The sequence below is a fragment of the Rhinopithecus bieti genome, unplaced genomic scaffold (genome assembly GCF_001698545.2).
Source record: "Rhinopithecus bieti isolate Rb0 unplaced genomic scaffold, ASM169854v2 scaffold_11587, whole genome shotgun sequence".
Lineage (NCBI taxonomy): Eukaryota > Metazoa > Chordata > Mammalia > Primates > Cercopithecidae > Rhinopithecus > Rhinopithecus bieti.
In genome coordinates, this window is record NW_016806966.1 from 535,209 (window position 1) to 561,422 (window position 26,214).

General features: G+C 38.6%; 1 long non-coding RNA gene across 1 annotated transcript; it reads left to right on the plus strand.

Moving 5' to 3' along the window:
• Positions 1–1,118: 1,118 nt before the first annotated feature.
• On the plus strand, positions 1,119–21,287 carry LOC108534033 (uncharacterized). The gene is made up of 6 exons (XR_001886867.1): positions 1,119–1,177; positions 2,147–2,176; positions 2,343–2,418; positions 2,861–3,417; positions 17,133–18,150; positions 20,478–21,287. It is a non-coding gene; the product is annotated as an uncharacterized LOC108534033 (long non-coding RNA).
• The last annotated feature ends 4,927 nt before the right edge of the window (positions 21,288–26,214 follow it).

Sequence of the window (26,214 nt, forward strand, 5' to 3'; positions counted from 1 at the left end):
TTCTATTTTTACTTCTCCATCTCCCTTGCTGACTCCTGCCCCCAAGGACCTGTCCTCATCCTCTTTTGTGAGCTACACAATGTTCTCTTCTTAACTAAAGTCACACCTTTATAACTTTCAGTGTCATTTCTACTCAGACGAATCACATATCTATTTCAGACCTCTCTTTTGAGCCCAAGATTTGCATTTCCAACACCCAGTTGGACATCCAAGAGATGTTTGCTCAGGTTTGGACATGTTGATTCTGATGCAGGCCTAATGTCTATGGGAAGACTCACATTCATGTCTGTATTTATTTGTTAATCTCTAAATGGATGCCAAGCTAATGCTTCAAAATCAACAAGCCCAGACTTCTCCTTGCTCCCTGCTTTGATAAATGTTATCACTTAGCCACTCAAACTTAAAACCTAGTTACCTTTCTCTTGCTGTCTTCCATAAACACCCACATGAGTTGGGTCACCAGATTTTGTGGACTTTACTCAATCCTCATACGCTCGCTTTTTATTGATCCTTCTTTAGGATCCTAGTCAATCTTTTCACCTTTTGCTTGACCACTTTCTATATTCTCCCAATTAATCTTCATTCTTGCACATCTTTCTCTGAAAGTTCATTGACACTGACACTAGAGTTATTCTTCAAAATCACAGATCTTATCTTGTTTCTCATTTATCCAAAATGCTCTAATTTAACTCCATTGCCTCCAGAATATCAATACAAATCCATAGTGGGCATTTTAGGCCCCATTTAGAGCCAGACCAGACTAATTCAGCATGCACTGAAGGCTCTGACTTTCCCTCTATGCCTGTGCTCATGCCACACTATTTTGCTTAGAAAGGACTTCCTTCCTGCTCTGTCACACTCAGCCCAAATTCAACTTTGTCTTTCAATGTCCCACTTCTCTCTGATATGGTTTGGCTCTGTGTCCCCACACAAATCTCATCATGAATTGCAGCTCCCATAATTCCCATGTGTTGTTGGAGGGACCCAGTGGAAGATAAGCAAATCATGGGGTGCTTTTACTCATGCTGTTCTCGTGGCAGTAAGTCTCACGAGATCTGATGGTTTAATAAGGGGTTTCCCTTTTCACTTGGCTCTCATTCTTTCTTGTCTGCCACCATGTAAGACGTGCCTTTCGCCTTCCACTATGACAGTGAGGCCTCCCCAGCCACATGGAATTGTGAGTCCACTGAGCCTCTTTTTCTCTGTAAATTACCCAGTCTCGGGTATGTCTTTATCAGCAGTGTGAAGATGGACAAATACACTCTCCCAGTCAGAGTTTATTGCCCCTTCATCTATTTTCCTACTGCTTAACTGAAATAATATCAACATCTATCTTTCTTTTTTTGAGACAGAGTTTCTTTTTTTTTTTTTTTCACTCTTGTTGCCCAGGCTGGAGTGCAGTGCCATAATCTCAGCTCACTGCAACCTTCGCCTCCCGGGTTCAAGTGATTCTCCTGCCTCAGCCTCCCAAGTAGCTGGGATTATAGGCGCATGCTACCACACCCAGATAATTTTGTATTCCCAAAGTGCTGGGATTACAGGCATAAGCCACCGCGCCTGGCCCAACATCTCCCTTTCTATGTTTGTTTAAGCTTTATGTTTTTTTTTTTAAGCACAGAGCTTTTCATACTCATTTCTGTAATTATGCTACCCCAAGTAATTCAATACAAGTTGAAATTAACTTCCAAATATCTTACCTCTTAGATTAGAAATCTATCAATAGGACATTTATGTTGAATAATCTTATATTTAAATCATATTATGTCACTAACGTTTTTACTTAGAGACTATGAATTGTAAGCACCATTTTAAAGACAGGAAAATAAAATACAAAGGAGATATTTGGCAGAGATCAGCCAATGAAATTGTGAAAGATTTTAGAGAAGAATTTGGTATTCCTCATCTTTAGTGCTATTTTTGAGACAGGCTAAGATAGAAGCACTAGCCAAATGTTAATTTTAAATTAACTAAAATTAGAGAAAAAAGTAAAACTCAGTTATTTATTCACATTAGGAATATTTTAAGCACTCAATAGCCCCATATGGCTAGTGACTACTGGTATTGAATAGTGTTGGTGTAAACATTTTCATCATCACATAAAGTTTTTTCAACAGCATTGTTCTATTTCCCTTTTTTTCCTTTGTAGCATACACTTGATAATTCATTACCTATTAAGGTAAGATTCTACTCCTTTATTGATGTTTTGTTCTTTAGTTTTATTTGCTCCTGCATTGTGAAATCCAGTGTTTGGGGTGTGTCAGAATGAATAAATATGATTTTCCAAATACCTCTTGTAAACTGACTGATGTTCTTCCATGCCTTTGGAATTTCTTTCAATCCAGCTTCTTCTCAGCTGAGGTCATGCAAAAATGACTCACTTGCATATGATACTTTCCTTGAGGAATTAAACCATAAACTGTATCCTTTTGTGTAAATCCCTTACACATCTCAGTTATGAATCTGTATGTCTCTCACCTCATTTATTCTGGCTTAGTTATCAGCATAAGCCTGTAAAAGTCAAATTTTGCTAACAAATGGAAGTAATAGCAAAGAAAGCTAAGGACAATTTATTTCTCTTAGGAGAGGGGAAGCAGAGGTATGAACAACTTTTGTTCCACTACCCTTTTAACTTAAAACACACACACACACATACATACACACACACACACACACACTCTTACTACTTGAAAATGAGGACATTAGAGTCTAAAAGGGACAGAGGGTCAGAGTACAGTAGTGTGAAGATCTCTTGTCAGTTGTACATTATGAATACAGAATGGGCTGATATAGCCCATTCCTCAAGTCCTGGGTAGTCCAGCCTTCCATATCCCTGGCCCCATTCCTCGTTCACCATTACCAGCTCTCCTTGCATTGTGTATTTCAGGAGAAGATTCCTAGAACCAATACTCATCATCTCTCTTTTCAGTGATGGACAACTCTCCGCTGTGCCAAATATGCTAATTTTAACCACCCACTCCCAAACTCACACATCCTTGTTCAACAAGCCAGTTAAGGGCAGTGAATGAATCTACGATGCTGAAGAGCCCCATGGGAATCTTCTCACTGGACACTGGCTAGAATGCAATTGCATTAGACTTTCACAATTGCTTTGTTTCAAAGCAAGGAAGGAGAAATCAAAGGCAATTCACCACCTTTCTATATCCTAGATGAAAACACAGCACTCTTCTAAACTTTGGAAGTATAACTCAGTAGGTTAGTACTTCAGATCTAGCCTGAGGCAAAATTATGATTTTTCCAAAAGATTTTCTTTTTTCAGCATTCTTTTCCTTACACACAGGCCTTTGATCAAGCTACAGTTTTGAACTGATTACAGTTTTTGAAGCCTCAGAAGATTTAAAGACCCATATTGTTAACAATGGTGTTTTAGGTGTGTGGGGTATTACTCAGAGGAGTTGGGTAAGTGCAAAATCCTGAAATTTACACAAGGTTTGCAGCGGCCTCCTCCACTAGATATGAGTGTACCCTGCTATGGTGGGTCTCAAATGAAGACAAATCCTAAAGATAAAAATAATTAATTTAGCTTTGAGATCAGAGTCTAACAGCTGTGGAAAGAATTTCGTATTTCCCTCCAGAAAGGAAAGAATTACAGTCTGCTCAGTTCCAACCGAGCCTTTCGATGACATATGGAACAACTAAGTTCTTTTTTCCAGAGAGAACAGCTTTCATTAATCAAGTTTCTCAACTTCTATAGAAGAAAGGCTGACATATAACTTAAACAAGTGGTTAAACCAAAATATGGTGTAGTTTTATTTGGTTAATCAATGATTTAGTAGCTTAAACTGAACTTTTAGGACTTCATTTATTTTCAGTTTTCTTCATCAACAGAATTAGATCTAATTGACTACACAAAATTGCTCATTAAAAAGATTGATCAACAAAAGGAAAAAAAATGAGGGAAAGTCAATTAAAATGCCAGTATAAAGACAGAGCTATTGATATTGGGAAGCTCCAGGAAGCGTATACATCATGCAGAGATTTTTTTTTCTAAAGCTACCTTTTAAAAGGTGGTATTGATCTTGTTTTGGACAAAAGCAAATACATTTTCCCCAGGATCACCCTATGTTTTCTAAAGTTATCAGATTTATTTCTTTAAATCTTCTTTCTTTGGTCCGTTAACATCGTCAATCTGGGTAACTCTTAAACAATACACAAAACTGTGTCTCTCTACTGAGATCAGGCTAATGCTTCCCTATACTAGCTTTATTCTCTTTGCTCTTCCTTGTTTGTGACTTTCCTCATCCTTTCATATTTAGAGCTTAATATAAAAAAGCAAAAATATTAAAAATATGGCAGAGGATTGAGGATGGGGAAGAATATCTAAATCTCAGCAAAAAGGTACATGGGCCATGCATTTTTATTATCCCCATGTCTTGTCAGTATTGCATAGTCAATTTAGGGTGTCATTTTTTCAAACACAATTTTATCAAACAAGACACTCTATATCTCTGCAGAGTTTGGACACAGGGAAGGTGATCACACTATGGTGCTGAAGAAAACTATGTATCAGGTGACTTTGCTCTGGATTCATATATTTGATACCCAAATTGACATCCTTGAATCTCTGGGTATTTTCTGAACAGAACATACTAGAAGCTAAATGCCTAGTGGGAAGTACCTTGACAACCAACTAAAGAATTGACATTGGGAGCATACAGTTTGGAGCATTAAGTGATTGAGAACAGGAGAGATAAGCATTCAGACTTGAGAGTCCATTTTCCTTTTAAGCTGCATAGACTCCAATAATAATAGATCAAGGTTACCTTTTTACACTTTTGGCATCTGTCTTAATCTACAGGATATAAATGCCCCAGACAATGCATACTTAAAATTGACTTTATACAGAATGTGGAGAGGGAGAGTAGTGATTGTGCAACCAGATTACAGAGGCCAGCCACATTCCAGCAAATTCACATTTACTCAGCATCTGGGATAGTTTAAAGCTTACAGAAATGGGAATGAATGTTGACAAAGGTAGAATAGTATATATTAAGTTCAAACATAATACAAACAAACCATATAACCAATGACATTTTCCGTGAAGAGAAGCTTTTAACGGGAATAGTGAGAGGCCAGGCCGCACAACCCTTTGGGTGTCTAGACATTTGGATGGAAGGAAACTAACCAAATTGTTCCAAATCCTTCTCCTTTGCACTGATTGAATCTGGCTGCAATGACTCAGCCTGTGTCTAAAACAGAACAACTCAGTCTTCCCCTTCTTCTTTCTCTACTGTTTCATGTTTCAGAGTTGATAGTTTGGGTCAAGGAAGCTACAGACAGCATATGAGTCTATGTATAAAAACCAGAAACAGTTCAATGATCTTGAACCTTGGCTAAGTGTTTCCTTCATTTACAGACACTCTGCCTTTCCTGAGTTATCAACCTTTAGGTGCTCAAACTAGACACATCTATAATGGACATGGCTGACCTCCACCAGGGAGGCCCTGCAGTCCTTAACACTGAGTACACTTGAAGGCAGGGGCTTCTCTCAACTCTTTTTCTTTTTTTTTTTTTTTTTTGAGACAGAGTCTCGCTCTATTGCCAGGTTGGAGTGCAGTGGCGTGATCTTGACTCACTGCAACCTCCATCCCACCAGGTTTCAAGCGACTCTCCTGCCTCAGCCTCCCAAGTAGCTGGGACTACAGGCATGCACCACCACACCCAGTTAATTCTTGTAGTTTTAGAAGAGACGGGTTTCACCATCTCTTGACCAGGATGGTCTCGATCTCTTGACCTCGTGATCTGCCTGCCTCAACCTCCCAAAGTGCTAGGAGTATAGGAGTGAGCCCCCACGTCCAGCCTCTCTTGACTCTTAAATATTTGTGGACTTCTCTGTAGGATTCCAAAACTAACTTCTAGTTTAAAAAAAAAAAAAAAAAAAAAAAAAAAGATGCAGGATACCTTTAGCTTTTTTTCCTTCTTACCAGGTATTTGGACAGTTGCTGCTAATTGACTTGGTTGAAGATGTCCATTCTTGAGGTACTTTATAGCCATGTTTCTAGGGTCATCTTTATCTAAGGGTCAAGGATTACATTGGGATCTTGAGAAGGAAAGTGAGTATTGACATATACGCACACATTACAAAGGAAGCAAAATAGCCTACTATCATTTGATTAAATAAAATAGGCTGGGCATGGTGGCTCACGCCTGTAATCCCAGCACTTTGGGAGGCTCAGGCGGGCACATCACGAGGTCAGAAGATGGAGACCATCCTGGTTAACAGGGTGAAACCCCATCTCTACTAAAAAATACAAAAAATTAGCCAGGCATGGTGGCGGGCGCCTGTGGTCCCAGCTGCTCGGGAGGCTGAGGCAGGAGAATGGCATGAACCCAGGAGGCAGAGCTTGCAGTGAGCAGAGATGGTGCCACTGCACTCTAGCCTGGGCGACAGAGCAAGACTCCGTCTCAAAAAAAAAAAAAAAAAAAAAATAAGATTTTANTTTATAGCCATGTTTCTAGGGTCATCTTTATCTAAGGGTCAAGGATTACATTGGGATCTTGAGAAGGAAAGTGAGTATTGACATATACGCACACATTACAAAGGAAGCAAAATAGCCTACTATCATTTGATTAAATAAAAATAGGCTGGGCATGGTGGCTCACGCCTGTAATCCCAGCACTTTGGGAGGCTCAGGCGGGCACATCACGAGGTCAGAAGATGGAGACCATCCTGGTTAACAGGGTGAAACCCCATCTCTACTAAAAAATACAAAAAATTAGCCAGGCATGGTGGCGGGCGCCTGTGGTCCCAGCTGCTCGGGAGGCTGAGGCAGGAGAATGGCATGAACCCAGGAGGCAGAGCTTGCAGTGAGCAGAGATGGTGCCACTGCACTCTAGCCTGGGCGAAAAAAAAAAACCCCCTTCAAAAAAAAAAAAAAAAAAAAAAATAAGATTTTAAAAGTGATGGTATTTTAAAATCTACCCACTACAAACAGGAATTGCAAGACTTTCAAGTCAGTGTCTACTGAGTGGAGAGAAAGGTAAACATTTAAGAAGAGAAAAACTGCCACACTTAAGTCAGACTATCTTATATCTAGAAAGTTTTTTTCCTCTTTCGACAAGGGACTTTTTGTAAGAAAGTAGTTACTTCCTACATTTAACTCTGAAAGATAGGGATGTTCCCCAAACACGCAATTTACTGTATTCAAACATGGATGATGTTAAATTCTTCGAAATCACTGCTTGCATTAGTTAATTATGCCCAATTGAATGATGTCATCAGTGCAGATAGCCAGAGAAAAACCATTAAGACCAAATACTATTTAAGAGTCTATATTCACTGAAGCATCTGAATTCTTAAAAGGGATGCTTGGCTAACCTCTGGAAGCACAGAGTAGTCGTCATCCTCCACCTGCAGAGTTAGCCTGCCTGGGACCAAAGCCTGGCTCCACCACCATAATACTGTGGAACTGTTTTTATCAGGGTTCTCCAGAGAAACAGAAACAATAGGATTTAGAGAAAAAGAGAGAGTGCCAAAGAGATTTATGTTAAGATATTGGCTCACATGATTGTGGAGGCTTGATGAGTCCAAAATCTGATGGAGAAGGATGCAGGCTGGCAACTCAGGAGAGAACTGCAGTTGGAGTTCATAGGCAGTTTGCTGGCAGAGTTCCCTCTTACTCTGGGGATGGCAGTCTTTTGTGCCATTGAGGCTTCCTTCCAATTGACTGGCTGAGGCTCACCCACATTATGGGAGGAATCTGTTTTACTCAAAGTCCACCGATTTAAATATAAATCTCATCCAAAAACACCCCCATGGAAACATCCAGAATGTTTGACCAAATATCTGGGCATTGTAGCCCAGCTAAGCTGGCATAGAAGATAAACCATCACAATGACCTTGGGCAGGCTACTTAACCTTCTTGTGCTTCACTGTGCTCGTCTATAAAGGGAGATTGTTTAAAGTACACATACTTCATCGGATGATTGTGAGGATTAAGCAGGTTCATTTCTAAGTGGAGTGCTTAGAACAGTGTATGGCTCATAGTAGGCACTTTATTGCAGAACACTGGAACAGAAGGGAATTTTCAACATATCAAGTACATTCTGAGATTCAGAGTGGTGAAACGACTTCCCCAAATTGCAGAGTTAGTTGTTATTAGGGATGAGATTACAATTATAATGCCCCAAACACCAGTCCAACCACTATTGTACAAAGTTTTACTGCTGCTTCCCTTGATGTTGGTAGACTCAACAACAGTGTATCAGATGAAATGTATTATCACTGGGATTTAGAATCCATTCATTTTTGAGATGTTATTAAAACAAGCACTTGGTAATCATTATTGCAGAAATGTATGCTTGATATTTATGTCTACAGATTGTTGAAAAAATACCTCTCTTGTCCACTGCATGATTTATTGACACTGGGATTCCGTTATCCTTCTGCTGTTTCACATAAGACATTGTATTCCCTTGGGACAGACTGAACTAATACACCTGGTGCTTCCACAGAACCCACCCTCTAAAGTTCAGTGAGAGTCAAGGTACAACTAATTGAAAATACTTGCCTAGTTTGAGTTGTTGGGTTTTTTTTCTTTCTTAAAGGCTTAGATCTGCATTCCATCCCAGCCTGCTGAGAAGAGCTCTCTCTTTTGCAAAGCCTTTTCTTCCTTCCTATGTGAAATGTTACTCAATCTGAGATTCTAGATCAGTGTTTCTCAAAGTGAGTTCTACCAAGATTATTTGGATTATAATTACCTGCAGGGCTTGATAAAAATATAAGTAATTGGCCAGCACTACAGAATCACCAAATTTTAATTTCTTGAGGGGGGATTTGGGAAAAGACACTTTTTATAAGGTCCTCGTGTTGATCCTTACGCCATAGGAGCTTGAGAATCACTGCCCTCGATTACCTTGATCTTGCTAATAAACACTGCTTCGTGGAATTTCAAAGCTTTAATAATGTCAACTAAAGTTTGTAGGTGGATCAATCTCCACTTAATTATGTTGCATTATACATTCCTTCTAGCTGAAAACAGTTTAGTTCTTCTGCATTAATGAAGTGTAGCTGTGCTTACACAGTATTTCCTGATTTGAACTGCAAGCCTGGTGATTATTGTTAGCTGTGCCTTATAGAAGCTCCAGGATAGGTATCACGTGTTTTAATGCTGACTGTTAACATTCACGGTTTATTACATTAAGTGCCAAATTTTTAATCACCAAGTGTAAAATTTCCATTTTCAAAGCACATTAAATCCCAATGATATTCTTGACTGAAGTCATTCACACCCTTAAGAAACGGTTTAGTAAGTGTATTTGAAGGGCCAGTTGGTAACAGGTAGAAAGATACATGTGTAGGCCGGGCGCGGTGGCTCACGCCTGTAATCCCAGCACTCTGGGAGGCCTAGGCAGGCAGATCACGAGGTCAGGAGATCGAGACCATCCTGGCTAACACAGTGAAACCCCATCTCTACTAAAATACAAAAAAAAAAAAAAAAAAATTAGCTGGGTGTGGTGGCAGGCACCTATAGTCCCAACTACTCAGGAGGCTGAGGCAGGAGAATGATGTGAGCCCGGGAGGCGGAGCTTGCAGTGAGCCCAGATGGCGCCACTGCACTCCAGCCTGGGTGACAGAGGGAGACTCTGTCTCAAAAAAAAAAAAAAGAAGATACAGATACATGTGTAGATGTTGGTACTGATGATATAAACTTCCACTGAGGAAAGAAGTCCTTGCAACCTCAAGGTGAAAATACCCACTGGAATTGATTCTTGACTCCTGCCTGACCAATTATCATTGACAATACTAAGATCAAGAACAATGTAACATTCAGTGAGTGTTCACTACATTGAGGGATCTCTATGCATTATATTATTTAATCCTCCAACAACACAATAATTATATAATTTTATTTATCTCCATTTTTCAAAGAGGAACTGGGGCTTGGAGAGGTCATGGCTCTTGCCCATAGTCAAACAGCCTGCCAGGAAAAGAGTGAGGATTTGAACACAGGTTGATCTTACCTCAAAGCCCTTGTTTTAGCCTTGTCTTTCAGTAGACCAGCTTCCTGTTTCTGTTCTGTTCTGACGTTATTCATAAAGTGAGACAGCAGACAAAAAGAAAATGGGATTTGGCCTTTGAGAACAGTGTCAGCACATCTTGAACATGCTGCCACTCCAAAATTAGAACCATACCATTTTTGTTTTACTGCAGAGGGCGCTGCCTGGGACCCAGCTGAGCTGAGCTGAGGTTTGGAATAGCTCAATTACTAGTTAAATATGGACTCTGTGCAAGTCATTTATTTCTGTGGACTCCACTGATCATATGTAAATCAAAGGGGCTAAAATCACATGCCTTCAAGCTTCCGGTATTTTACAAATACTGTGATTTTTGTGTATCTTCACAGAACTTTAGAACTGGCAGGGATGATCTGGTCAGGAATCATTTGGCTATAAGGAAAAGAGATCCACCCAAGCTTGCTTAAGTAAAGGAAGTTTATGGTAAGGAAAGTGGCTTATCTCATAGAAACCAAGCTAAGGGATATAGCCAGGCTTCACCGGAAAGAAAAGCCATCATTTGTCTTCTGTTTTCCTTTTTTCTGTAAGGGGATAAGGGATGTTCATTTCTGTGTGTTGTTATTTTGTTTCTCTCCAACTCTGAAGATTGGTTTTCTTTCCTCATCTGCTTATGGCCAGTCAGAGCTGCCCCACTGGCAGCACTCAACACTGCTTCACTTCAGTCTCTGGGAATGAATTCCAAATTTTAAGACAAGAGAATCTAACTGGTTGAGTATGGGTTCCATGTCTAACATTAATTATTCAAGCCAAAGAGATGGGATGGGATTGTTTGGTATTTGGTACTGTTCTTTCAAGAAATGGTTTTAGTAATTTATGCAGAGATTATACAACCTTTGTGAGAAATTGAGAATGAGTCTAATGGATAGGATAGACATGGTTTGCACTAGGAAAAGCAACAGCGTTTTTTTTACTCTCTCTTATCCTATTTCTGTATCTTTGATCCTATTTTATTCTCATTCTTTCTCAGTGCCTTCATCTTACCTTTCATCCTGGTCTTTTCTGATCTCCCTGGTTCCTTTCCTTCCTCTACTCATGAAATTTCTCATTTCTTTGAGGTGCTGCAGTTAGGTCTTTGAGGTAGTAGCAAAACCAATCAGATGAAGTAATTTCTGCCTCGAGTTAAAATAAATGTTCATTTTTCACTGAGTGATTATTATGTGCCAAATCTAGTGCTAAGCCATTCACATATACTATTTTATTTATTCCTCACTGTAAACTCACAAAGTAAACATTAACTTATTTTTCCATCTGAGAAACTCAAGGTTCTGTGAAGTTAAGTAGTTTGTACAAGCTCACACAGCTAGTAAATGAAACTGTGGGATTTAAATTCAGCATCCAGAGCCTGAACCACTGTATGCTATGGCTGCTATCATCATGATATGTTATCCAAGCACGTGAAGCAGTGGGCTTATCCTGACTCACAAGAGTCAAGTGTTACATTTGCAAGAATTTTGAGAGCTGATTATTAAACGTGACCATTATGAAAATTTAAATTATACAAACTTAACAATGAAATTACACTTATTTTTAAAAAGTAATACTTAAAACACATCACTAATTATGTTACTATATTTGACCACTATATATGCATTTGAGTTTATTTCTATCACATCTGTATGATAGAAATACTGCACCTCTTCCAACATCTAGAGTATTTACACCACAGAAATTGACAACTGCCCATCTAAATGCAATTAAAAATTTAAAAAAAATGAATAGGTAGACAGCCATAGAGGCACACAAAGTCCATCTAAAAGCTAAATAGGACTGTGAGTCACCAGTTTGACCTCTGGTTTTTTTGTTTTGTTTTTTGAGACGGAATCTCCCAGGCTGGAGTGTGGTAGCACGATCTTGGCTCACTGCAACCTCCGCCTCCCAAGTTCAAGAGATTCTCCTGCCTTAGCCTCCCAAGTAGCTGGGACTACAGGCGTGTACCACCACACCAGGCTAATTTTTTGTATTTTTAGTAGAGATAGGGTTTCACTGTGTTAGCCAGGATGGTCTTGATCTACTGACCTCATGATCCACCTGCCTCGGCCTCCCAAAGTGCTGGGATTACAAGCGTGAGCCACCGTGCCTGGCCCTTGACCTCTGTTTTAAAGAAATGCATCTACTTCTTTTCTGCCCTGCTTTTTCCCCTTTGTAGGGACATGGATGCAGCTGGAAATCATCATTCTTAGCTAAACTATCACAAGACAGAAACCAAACACGGCATGTTGCTCACTCATAGGTGGGCAACTGCAACAATGCAGATCACTTGGCTACAGGAAGGGGACATCACACACCGCGGGCCTATCATGGGGAAGGCGGCGGAGGGGGGAGGCGATTGCATTGGAGTTATTACCCCTGATGCTAACATGACGAGTGGATGGGGTGCTGACGAGTTGATGGGTGCAGCCACCAACATGGCACAAGTATACATATGTAACAAACCTGCACATTATGCACATGTACCCTAGAACTTAAAGTATAATAATAAAAAAAATTAAAAAAAATACATACATACATAAATAATGAAACCATTCTAAGGAAAAATAAAAAATTACATTCAACAATTTCCAAAAAAAAAAAAAAGAAATGCATCTACAATGAATGAATCTCAAGCACTCATGCCAGAGCACTCTTTTAAGTGTGGGCATCAGACACAACTACACATCTGGTCAATCATGACTGCCTCAGGAACCACTCGTTGTCCAGACAAAAAAAAAAAAAAAGGAGTTAAGTTAGTGCTAGCCAAAGGTTGTCTGTTGCCTAAGCTGAGGACTTTTTGAGACCTGGCTAAGGTTTCCTGTCCTGCACAGCCAGGTATTTGCATTGGCAGATGTGGCATCACCACAGTCTCTGCAAAGAGCTGGCTGGACTTCTTGACTAAAGCAGCAGTGAGCAAGAAAGAGCTGACCCAGAGATTACATTTTTGCTTACCCACAGCAGTGTACTTTTTATGCAGACTGCCTTTGCATCTGTTTTAGACTTTATTTATTCATTAGTTCTTCTTTCTAGGTCAATGAGAAGCCAAAGAGAAGAGGGGTCTTGCAGCTGGAGGAGATAAATATGTGATGGGGTGTGTGGGTGGTCATTTAATGTTTCTTTCTGGGCTGAAATGATGTCGGTTTCTTATGTTGTCTGTGGAAGTAGCAATTATCCTTTTCTCTTTGACTGGAGTAGTTATTTTTGGTAAAAGCTATTAAGTCTTTTGAGTAAGAACATTTTGGGTACCCTGTGGTTGGTTGTCTATGTTTAGATCACTTGATCTGTGACCTTGGACAAATCTCCCAGCCTTTCCATTTCTCTCTTGTTAAGTTGAAAATGATAGAGTGACTTGTCAATAACTAGACAATTTTAAAAAGGTTTTAAAGAATTTTTTAACTTCTAGAATATTTCAATTCAATTATGATTTAATATTATTTCAATTTTTAACTCCTAGAATGTTATTTTAAGTCACATTTTAGCAGAGAAAAAAATTTATTTATTTACTTAAACAGTTACCCCAGTTGCCACTAATTCATTTTGTGCTTTGGATACCATATCATATCCATAATGTATTCAAATTTTGAATGCAGGAACGATACCCTTAGTTTCCTAAAAGTTTCTATGGTCTGATTGCCTCAGTCCAAATTATGGTGTATTGTTTCAAGTTGTGAACCTTCAGATTGTTTCTCTTCTGGGTAGCTCTAAAAAGCCTCTTCACTTCTACCTTGCTATTTGAGTGTAAGGAGCAAAGAAAATTTAATGAATACTGTATATATAAATACATATATATTCTGTAAAATATCGCTGTGCTTTGCTATGAGGAAGACCCTGCTTTGCTATGAGGAAGACCCTAAAGGAATTGTAAACAATGTCCCTGGAGTCAACTATAGCAGTTTAGATGAGAAAGATAATTATCACCCGAAAAGCAGTGTATAATCAAAGTCAGGTAATGATATAGACTACAAATATAAATGAGAATAATCTCTCTTCACTATCCACTTAATCAATACTCTGGAAGACATTCAGCTCTTCATTCACCCCATCAAACACGCTGACCTTTGTCATAGCATACTGTCTGCTCAGAGCTAGCATGCACCCCTCTGCTAGGGCCACTTGATCAGTGTGCAGCCCAAGTGTGTTCTTTCCAAACTGTCAGTGGCACTTGTTATTAAAATCATGTAACATAAATCAATGAAATATCATACAGAAAGTAAGGTATGAGATTTTTTGTATGAAAACTAAATTGATTGCATTATGAAGACTTTTAAATATGAATGGCTAAAAACAATTACTAATGAATTGAATATTGCAAGAAAACTTTTTTAAAATTTGGGGCAGAAATCACAAAAGTGTATAGGAAGACTTCACACTCACAATACTTGGAAGGTTCTCACTCTATTTTAAATAAACCAAGACTGGGAATCATGGAGGATGCATTATGGATGAATTGTATGCAAGAAAGATGCTGTAGGATTGTTATTAGCAGACTCTTAATCACAGGAAAATATGCCCCTGAATCAAAAGCTTAATGAAATAACACATGTGCAGTTTTAAATATTTTAAAACAAAGTATTTATAAAGCATATGTATCATTGTTAGGATTTCTTCTCTGATCATTTTTTTTTCCTCTTTTTTCTTTGGCTGCTGTTGTAGCTGATTGGCAAATCAACTACTAGTCTTGCTTTCATCAAATTAGAGAACTTCTACTATATTGAGGATTTGGGAAAAGATGAAATCAGTTTTGTTTAATAGTTGGGAATTTGACTATAAAATGATTGTTGTGATTTTCTCACCATAGAAGAACAAAGCAACATTTTTTTTTTTTTTTTTTTTTTTTTGAGATGGAATCTCACTCTTGTTGCCCAGGCTGGAGTACAGTGTCATGATCTCAGCTCACTGCAACCTCTGCCTCACAGGTTCAAGCGATTCTCCTGCTTCAGCCTCCCGAGTAGCTGGGATTACGGGCGCACACCACCATACCTGGCTAATTTTTGTATTTTTGGTAGAGATGGCGTTTCACCATGTTAGCCAGACTGGTCTTGAATTCCTGACCTCAGGTGATCCACCCGCCTTGGCCTCCCAAAGTGCTGGGATTACAGACGTGAGCCACCAAGCCTGGCCCAAAGCAACATTCTTAATTAAGAATAAACACACAAATGGCAAGACAATGCAAACTTCAGAGCAGGTGAGGTAAAAATCCATGCATAAGAATAAAGAAAAGAGAAGAAAAGGCCCAGAAGAAGCTTTTGGAAAGATCTGGGAAGAGCTTAGGGATCTGATTATAAGTAGTAGGCAGTATTGAGCCACTAACTAATTTTGATCAGAACAGTGAAATTATGAAAGCAATACTTTGAGTGAATTCTTCTGATAACAGTGTGCAGAATGAGATTAATCTTTAATGGCAAATACGTGTTTAAGGACTGTGCAAACTCAGATTACTGGTAATGCTGATCTGGAGCACTGTGATGAGAAGTATGAGGCTGAGGCTATTCTCTGTAAAACGTGCTGTTTCCTACTAGTGATGTCTGACATGAGCAAGGGAAAGGAGGCTGCAGCGCATCTATGCCTGATATTTGTAGGTCTCTGATCAGATTAAGGGTAAAGATAGTAGAAGCGTTTATGCCACCACAATAGCACAAGAGATTATAGAAGAAGGTATAAATTTTTTTTTTTCCAAATACATACTAATTTGGTTCCATGGATAAAATTAGGTCATAAGTAGAACTTTTAATTTGTGTTTTGGAGTCAAGCAAGATTAAGCTTTTCCTTATTATTCACATAAGGGATTCATTAGAATATAATCATAAAGAGCAGCACAGGATATCAAGATAGAATTTTGCTCAAAATCCAGACCTGCCATTGGCTAGTTAAATAATTTGAGACAAATTTCCTGAACTCTTTAAAAATTTATTAAGTTGCTATAAAATGGGAACTAAGTTACCTAGCTCATAAGGATCCAACATACTAAGTTTATTGGGTAGTATTAAAGGCAGTTAGCATACTGCCTATCACAAGCATGGTCAATGAAATTCTGCTTAAAAATATTTTACTAATTTTTTTTCATTAAGCTTTAAAATAAAATCCATAAGATTATTATTCTAATAGTTGGAATTTTCTAGCTTCTGAGACCCCAAATGAAACTGAACTAACTCTAGATAGAAAATAAGCTAAAATATATTTTCCAGGTTTTGGAAAAGAGACACCAACATTTCTTTTTCCACAAGAAAACTAGATATTATGAAATTCCTCCTCTGTCTGAGCCACTGTTTGCCTACTATTTAAAGGCTTTATAAATGAGGGCTCATCATGACTTTGAAGCCATGGTCTGAACTGCAGGATGTTGATATACTCATATACAGACATTTCAATATTTTTTTTTTCTCTTACTTCTATCCTGTGGGCAGTGATTTCTTGGCAATTCACATGCAAACACTGGGCATCCATTCACAGAATTTCTCAGTTTGTTTAGGAGAAGTTGTGATGTTCATTTGCAATAGGGTTTTGGCAAACTCCTGTCAGAATGTCTTTATAAAAAATGACAGAGCACTTAATTTGGCATGGCTCTTTCATGTGTAGGTTTGTATTTCCTCTCTTCTAGTTTCCTTAAAAATATGTAGAAACACACACATACCCATTCATTAAGCACTTTGAAGCAGCAGTTTGTAATATTTCCAAACAAAACATTACTTTACCAACGTGGTTGAGTGTCTCAAACATCTCTTTTCTGTTGAATTCTACCAACTGACAGTTGAGACAAAAAAGGAAGCCAAAAATGTAGGTTCTGGCTAGTTGTATAGTGTGTTGCTTGTGGTAAAGGAAGATTCGAACCAATTCTAATCCAAGAGAAATATCATGAGTCATCATATTGTTCAGGGTGTGAATATCCTAGAACTGATCTCTTTGCAAAGCCTACTTCTTCCCTATTAACTTTTCTTTTGAAGCAAATGGTAAGCTTTTTTATAATGTAAAATGATATAGCTTTTTTTTTTTCTTTTGAAACCAATGGTAAGCTTTTGTTTGTAATGTAAAAGTGATAAAGCTGTGGTATATTAAACACATACTATTTATAACAATGGCTTGAATTATTATAATAATTACCTCTATCATTGTTAATCATTCAAACCCAGCTAATTCTAAGTCTTCAAGTGCTCAAAAAACAACATTAAAAAGTCTGACATTTGAAAAGTATGGAATTAAACATCATGGAACTGGCTTTAAAAAGGTGTCCATTCATGGCATGAAAATGTGAAGAACTTTCTTTCTTTACAATGTGAGTTCAAGGAAATGCCCAAGAGTGAATGTTGCATCCTAAATGCTCTGCCCCCAGGTTTTCGAAGGACACAGAAATTGCACCCAGCAAAGATGTCCTGTCAAAATGATTTAAAAGAAGAAAAAGAAAGTTGCTAGAGGGGAACTGGTACTGCAGATCAAAAAACAATTTCAAGCAGTCTATTCTGGTGGTCTGTGTTGAGACATGTAACAGCCCAGGCTGCTGTTTTTCCAAGAGGTTAAATTTCAAAAAGAGGAAACAACAGCAAACAGGCTGCCAATTTACTCAACAATGTCACAACTGGCTGGAGCTCTGTTCAAAGTAAAACCGCTGATTTACGAATTCCTGGATTTACTCTTAAATATTAACACTTCTTAGGAAACTTTAGAGCTTACATGTCCCATTTATGACTCCCAGGCAGACACAGCCCTCTCCACAAACACATGGTCCTCATGACAACTCTTCGCCATGTATTTCAGCCCCACTAAGGGAAGCCACTGTCAACTCAACCTGTGATGCCAAGTAGCACCCAGGTACCAAGGGACACAGACTGGAGTTAACATTATTTGCGTTTCTGTATGGTGTAGTTTGGAGGAGGATGTTTACAGCACAATTCCAAAATAATATGCTGTAGCAGACAGAAGTTTCCCTTCTATCAGACACAAAGAACTAGTTAGGGAAGGCAAGCTGGCTAGAGCACGGTTCAGTTTTTCTCCTCTCCTTTCTCCAAGTGGAAAATCTGCTGGCTGGCAGTGGAAACAATAGGGAAACCACCTCAGAATGTTGGAGAAGAGGATGGGGGAGGAGTTGCAGCTCAGGAATCCTTCAAAGAAGATGTGTGGGGAGAGGAAGACAGCACACAGAAACAGGGAGAAGTAAGTGTTAAATAGCCAGTAACTCTAAAAATTGAGAGAGGTGTAAGAGCATTTAAGCATTCTATATCCCAAGCAGCGCTTCCCTCCAGAAAGCAGAAATTTCTCCAGGTTATTCAGCTGGAAGAAGGGTCCAGGATCCAGTCACAGAATAAATTTAAAGTAGGTCTGATAAAGGTTGCAGGACTGCATATATAAATATACTAAATGTATTTTTTAAGAAGAGAAACAATGTACACTCCTTTTAAGAAGGGAAATGCATACTCCTTTAACTAGAAAAGGACTCAAGTTGTCATTCAAAAAAATATGTGCGCAAACAACTAGAAAAACATAAGACACTCCACTAAAAGTTGCATGACTATAAATTGTACTGTATGCATTCATTTTTATATATTTTTGTGTGTGTTATTTCATCTGTATCTATTATCTGTCTATATCTATCTATCTACCTATCTATCTTCATTATCATTATCTGTCTCCCTATTAGTTTACCTAGTTATCCTTGGAAAAGGAACAGCTATAAGAAAAATGTATTAGGGGAAATAATAGTGTTAATCATAACTACATCCGAAGTTTCTATGACATCACAAGGTGTTTTTAAATAAATCTGTTATTCATCAGCTGGGTACCGTGGCTCACACCTGTAATCCCAGCACTTTGGGAGGCCGAGGCGGGTGGATCACAAGGTCTGGAGATTAAGACCATCTTCGCTAACACGGTGAAACCCTGTCTCTACTAAAAATACACACACAAAAAAATTAGCCAAGCGTGGTGACGGGCATCTGTAGTCCCAGCTACTCAGAAGGCTGAGGCAGGAGAATGGTGAGAACCCAGGAGGCGGAGCTTGCAGTGAGCTGAGATTGTGCTACTGCACTCCAGCCTGGGCGACACAGCAAGACTCTGTCTCAATAAATAAATAAACAAATAAATCTGTTATTCATCTAGAAATGAAAACACACACGATAATAGAGCACACCTTAAACACCTTATTGCTAACTGAGTATGTCTATCTTCTGCAAGTACACAAGTAGTAGCTAAAATTTATTGAGTGGTTCTTACCTGCCAGCCTCTGTGCAAGGCGCTTCACATATATAATGCATTTGATCCTTATAAGAATGTTAATGAGATAGAGCCTATCATTTTCATCATTTTCAGTTGAAGAGACTGAGGCTTAGAGAAACAAGTTGGTGAAGGCCCACTAAGTATAGTCATGTTTCAGGGGATAAATGATTTGACTCTAGATTTATCCAAATTTGTTCTATAATTAGTAATGTTGTAAATGGATCCTCGTAGTTTCTAAGAAAGAGATCTTAAAGGATTTGGATGAAAAAAAAATGCATGAAAAAGCCTAGTGGGCTGAAGAGTTAATGGACTTTGGAAGCAGATGGCCTGGGTTTGTGTTCTGGCTGTACCATGTTTTAGCTGCATGATCTTAGGCAACTTATTGATATATTGGAAAGTGAGATTATCTTTCATTGTTTAATCTTGCCAAATGAATGTGTAACTTTAGCACTGACTTTACTGACTCCCTTTAGTTCTTTATGTAGGTGATGGTCATAATTAATTTTATAACTATATTTCTTATCCAGAAATAAATAGGGCTAGCAATTTTTTTTTTTTTTTTTTTTTTTTTGGATTTTCATAACAAGCAGGTAATGTTTTCAAGTATTATTTTCAAGTTGTCATACCAGGATGACACTGAAAAGTACCCAGCAGAAAGACTTACTTGGGTTATTGTTCACAGCTAGATATAATTCATTATTGCTTTTAGGTTACAATAAGGGAAACTCGGAGTTTCAAGAAAACATCTTATGAAAGATGATTTAAATTTTAAATAATATTTACCAGGAATAATAAAAGCCTAATAACCCTGTAACTAAGCTTTGGGTTACTTCTTATATGATTCACTTTAATCAAATGTGTAACCTCATGTATCATTTTTTTAAAGAATTTCCAATCCCAGCACTTTGGGAGGCTGAGGCGGGTAGATCATGAGGTCAAGAGATTGAGAGCATCCTGGCCAACATGGTGAAACTCCGTCTCTACTAAAAATACAAAAATTAGCTGGTAGTGGTGGCGTGCACCTGTAGTCCCAGTTATTCGGGAGACTAAAGCAGGAGAATCACTTGAACCTGGGAGGCAGAGATTGCAATGAGCCAAGATTATGCCACTGCACTCCAGTCTGGCAACAGAGCGAGACTCCGTCTTGAAAAAAAAAAGGAATTTCCACTCTCATTTTGTTAGTTCCATAAAAACACTCAGAAAATGTTACTAGAAATACCTCTTTATACTGAAAAGATTAATTTCAGATATCTTTTTATTTACCACAGCTTAAGAGTATGAACCTTACCAACATGTAAAAATGTGTCATGTTAGTCTTTTCAACATCAGCAACCATGTTAAAAGATGGAGCACTGGAAGCTGCATTTTAAACAAATGCCCCAGGTAATGCATACTGAAAATGCAATCCTGATGCCTTAGGTGGTGGGATTATTGTTGTTTGGAGAATGCTCCTGTAAATTTCTTTTGCAGTCTTCTCCCCTCACTTTCCATGCTTAAGGAGTCTAAGTCCCACTGCCCCTGCTAATTGTCCCTGGTTAATTAGAATAGAGAATGACCTCTGAACCAACATGGGCCCATGAGCCGCACTGGTGAACTGTCATTCAGACCCAAATTGTCAGTCTCCCTGAGCATTGAGAAACAACAGAAAGCAAGTATGTTCTTTGATTAAAGATTAATTTTCTAGCCCCAGAGTTGGAACTAAAATATGTAGATAAGATAGTGGCAAGAGACAGACAAATGCCTAGGGAGATAAGGGAGGGTCCCTGGAGAACCTCTGACCTACCCAGGTCAGTGTGCACCAGGGTTTTGCCTTAACATGCCCATGGTGAAAAATTTCATCCCTTAACACATGCAGTGTACAGTGGCTCAGACTAAGGGCCTGCAGGCACATTGAAAAGACAGGGCAGAGCCACCAAAAATTTGCTCCTTATGCAGGTGAAGAGCCTGGCTTCTTCAGCTTGTGTGTGGTGGCCTTCAATTTGTGAGGTGGTATTCAATTTGTGAGGTGGAAACCTGTGTCCAGGACCCCTCTCTTTGCTGACAGCTTTCCTTTTGCTTAATAAATTCCACCCTCCTCACCTGTCAATGTGTCCACATGCCTAATTTTTCCTGGTTGTGAGACAAGAACCCGGATTTAGCTGAACTAAGGAGCAAAAAATCCTGCATCAGATCTACAGATAGATAGACATAGATCCAGATATAGATAGAGATACAGGTGTAGACTCAGATGTAGATACAAATACAGATAAAGGTATTTTTACAGAGAACACATCTATGTAGTATAAGTAAAACAAAAAGTTAACACCACTCCCCATGCCCCTAAACCAAGTGTGTAAAAAGAGGAGACTAGCTTAAGAGAAATAAAATCTTTTGGCTTCTTATTTCCCAGGCAGATTATAGTGTATGGCCAAAAATGGATGTAATATTTAGACTCAATTTAGATTGCCTGTCTTACATTTAAGGCAGATGGGTTTCAACTACTGCAGCAGATAGTTGGTAACCTAAGGCAGAAAGCTTTGTTACAAGGTGGCAGATGGAAGGACAGAGGTACAAACTCCCACAAATGACTCTCCCAGAGTCTCTTAAAATACTCCGGGACAGGGATGATCATGTTTGGACCATTTGCCAAGAAAAACTGAGAACAGATTCCATAAAGGAAAAATTAAACTGACATGAGTAGAGAAATGTGTCCTGCCCTTGGTTTGTATGAGATACCACTGATTCCTCCTAATAAATCCCTTACCTTTGATTTTTCTTGATATCACACGTGTAGTTTTCTGTTCTTTGTAATGAAATAATTCCTAACCAAGATAGCCACAATAGGCAAACAATTAGAACTCCTAACCAAGATAGCCACAACAGGCAAACAATTAGAACTATTAGAGCATGAATTTACAGGGTACCTTGGCTATTTGTTTCATTGATGCCTGAAATTCTGTATTAGGGTTTTATTTTTTTCATGTCATTTTAAATTTCACGTCATTCTTTCGGTTTCCACTCATTCAAATATAAATATCTCTGAGAATAAAAATTACTCCTGAGTCCATACATTGTGTATACCCTCAGAATTATATTAGAAATTTTTCCTGTGAACACTTTTTGGTAGGGGAAAAAAGCATCTGGTGTGGTAGGAGGAGTGGAAGTGATGCTACTGTCCTTGCTGCCAACTTCCTCTACAGTGACTAGTGACTGCCCCTGCCACCGTGGTCTTCCTAAAGGTGGGGGTCTTCCTTCCTAAAGGATGATTCAGAGAGCCCCTTGTTACTATGTTCTACCTGGCAGGATCTGAGTTAGGCATTTCAGATGTATTAAGGCAGGAATTTCTCACAATAACTCTACGATGTTGGCATTATTATTAATGTTCTTCAGATAAAGACTTAAGAGACTTAGAGGATCAGAATGGTAAAGAAACTAGCTCAGAAAGAGCTGAATTGGAACCCAGGTCTGTCTGCCTGACTCAAAGTCTTTAGTTTTTTGTTTTGTTTTGTTTTTTGTTTGTTTGTTTTTTTGAGATGGAGTCTCGCTCTGTCACCCAGGCTGCAAGATCGCAGTGGTGCGATCTTGGCTTACTACAACCTCCACCTCCCAGGTTCAAATGATTCTCCTGCCTCAGCATCCTGGGTAGCTGGGATTACAGGCACGCACCACCACGCCAGGCTAATTTTTGTATTTTTAGTAGAGACGGGGTTTCACCATGTTGGTCAGGCTGGTCTCCAACCTCTGACCTTGTGATCCACCCGCCTCGGCCTCCCAAAGTGCTAGGATTACAGGCATGAGCCACCAGGCCCAGCCAAAGTCTGTGTTTTTAACCATGGTTATAACAAAAGAGGAGACGTGAGTAAATAGGGGACATAAGTAAAAAAGGAAAGCTTTTGGCCGGGTGCGGTGGCTCAACCCTGTAATCCCAGCACTTTGGGAGGCCCAGACTGGCGGATCACGAGGTCAGGAGATCGAGACCATCCTGGCTAACATGGTGAAACCCCGTCTCTACTAAAAACTACAAAAAACTAGCCAGGCGAGGTGGCGGCGCCTGTAGTCCCAGCTACTCAGGAGGCTGAGGCAGGAGAATGGCGTGAACCCGGGAGGCGGAGCTTGCAGTGAGATCCGGCCACTGCACTCCAGCCTGGGTGACAGAGCGAGACTCCGTCTCAAAAAAAAAAAAAAAAAAAAAAAAAAAAGGAAAGTTTTGAAATTCTATGACATTTCTACAATATAATTTTTTGCCCAAGAATCTCGTTAATAGAAAATGAATATTTTTTAACATTTATAACCTAACAAGATACACTATGTTAACTGTGAAAATTGATCATATTATTACATGTAGATATGTACAACACCACATTTTCCTAACTTTATCATTCTCTAGTTCCAGTTTCCAGTAACTCTCTGTAAATAATCACAATAAGGAGGTAGTTTTGAAGGATTTTTGATCACAAGAATGTTCATGCTTGCAGTGTATAGGTAATTACTAAAATGAATAAGGTGGACATGATCAAAAACTGCTTAAGAAGGATAAAACTTCTTTAAAATGTTAGATATGTGTAATTTATTACTTTTAAAATGTCAACAAACTGTACCACAATTTTAACTGGAAGATGCTATATTTTTAGACACTTTGCAGAGGGGTAGCCATCAAGGGCAAAAACTCCAGTTGAAGACCCTTTGCCCTATATAGGGGGACGTTTCTGTAAGGTTACAATTGGAATATTTATCTTGCTTCGTATGTATAGGTTATATACTACTTTAACTTACCTTTCAACACGGTGATTAAATGTAAGCTTGTCCATGTTTGATAAATACTCCGTGGAGTGGCAATCTCATGCATGAAGTCCTTTTAAGAATGAAAACAAAATGATTTTTCTCATAACAATGCTGGTAGAGAGAAAACTTTGTTAAGTCAAGTTCTGTACTTTAAAATTTGATTAACTCCAAGTTCATTAGCACCCTAATACCCTACATCATAAAATATGAGCATTTAGAGAAGCTTTTTTCTAAACTTTAGTTAGAAAATGAATTAATTAAAAATAAATATAATTCTTTTGACAGTTGAACAACACATGCATATGATCACCAGATCTATTTGGTGAGAGAATAATCCATATTGCAATGATATGAAATGGTCAGTTAATTGCTTGTCGGCCTCTTGGCTGAGGTCAAGCGAAATTGTCAGATGGTCTGGGCTATATTGTGGTCTCTTCACCATTTTACTTGCTGCTTCTGGGATTCTAGTTTTTAAACAGAAAAGAATTACTATCCTCGCTACTTGGGTCCATACCCACTTGGTAGAATAAAATAGCAAACTGTCAATTGTTCAGTCTACATACAAAGTATGGATTTTCTGACCGGATAATGCACAGTAAAAGCAGATTGCTGGCATGACTGGTTAAGCTTTTGTATTAACACAATTGACTACACAATTGCTCGCTACCTTAGGAAGTTCTGCTGACAAGTTCTGGCAACTTCCCCACAAAAATCAGAGTCAACATCACCAACATAGTTGTAAAGCATTTTAAAAATAAATTTATACAGGGCCGGGCATGGTGGGTCACGCCTGCAATCCCAGCACTTCAGGAGGCCGAGGCAGGCGGATCATGAGGTCAGGAGATCCAGACCATCCTGGCTAACACAGTAAAACCCCGTCTTTATTAAAAATACAAAAAATTAACTGGGCATGGTGGTGGGTGCCTGTAGTCCCAGCTACTTGGGAGGCTGAGGCAGGAGAATGGTGTGAACCCGGGAGGCGGAGCTTGCAGTGAGCCGAGATTGTGCCACTGCACTCCAGCCTGGGCGACAGACCAAGACTCTGTCTCAAAAAATAAATAAATAATAAAATAAATAAATAAACAAATTTTGCAGACAAGATAAAGATATGATTATTTACCTTACAAATAGTGATATCTCTTCCTTGATTTATTAAATAATAAATGTGCAGTTATTTTAAAAAATTCTTACATTCACAAAAGTCTCCTTTATCCACAACTTTCAAGGAATACAATTATTAAATAGTTATTTTTGTTAATTCTTGTAAATGGGTTTGTATTAGCCATTTTATTTAGACAAGATGGAGACATAACGGTCTTCAAATAATATAGGGATGCTAAGATTTGGCTCCGAACCCACCTTTAGGCGTAGGGTGTGAGAGAATAAACAATACCTTATTATAGGCTTTTAGGTAATAAAAAGAAATAAGTCCAAACTGTAACATAAAACTAGGTAATAGATCTCACATGTTTACAGAGATTATTCCTGCCACAAAGTTAAAAAAAAAAAATAAAGGAACGGCATAAGGTAAGTCCCTCCATTGTAGTTCCTGGGTTGGTTTACCATAGAAGATGACATGTTGCACTCACCAACTAGGGCATTAATCCTTTCTGAAATCCAAGTCCGACAGAGTAAAGCATGAGAGAAAGAGCAACTCAGACTTCCCTGTTTCACCTCCATAAACTCTCCTTTTGTGCTTCCACTTTGCTGACTGAGAACCCATCTTTCTCCAGTGGTCCAAACTGTCCCATACAGAGTGGTGTGGCCTCTTAGGTTTTGGCAATATTACTACTGCCTTCAAACAGCACCACCCCTGCTCATGCAGGAAATATTAAGCTACACAGTCCTTAAACGCTAAGTCTGGCTTTGTTCCTTGTGAACCATAGGAATGTGGCAACATCAGAGCTACTCTAAATTTCACATACTTTGCTGACTCTGTGTGTGTGTTTACAAGTTTATGCAATATTAGGATATATGCAAAATGCAGTATTACAAAGAGAACTCACTTAAGAAATAACATTTTGTCTAAATAATTGAAGGCCCTGTGTACTTTTTTCCAATTATACCAACTTACTTCCCTGCCAAGAATCACCATTTTAAATTTGGTATCTATCACTGCTTGCATTTATTTCCTGCTCATTCCTTTTATGTGGGCTAACAATACTCTTAATATGTTTTTTAGTATGGTTGATTATTTTATTTTATAATAAAATAAATAAAAGAAGTAAACTTTGGTTAAAATGA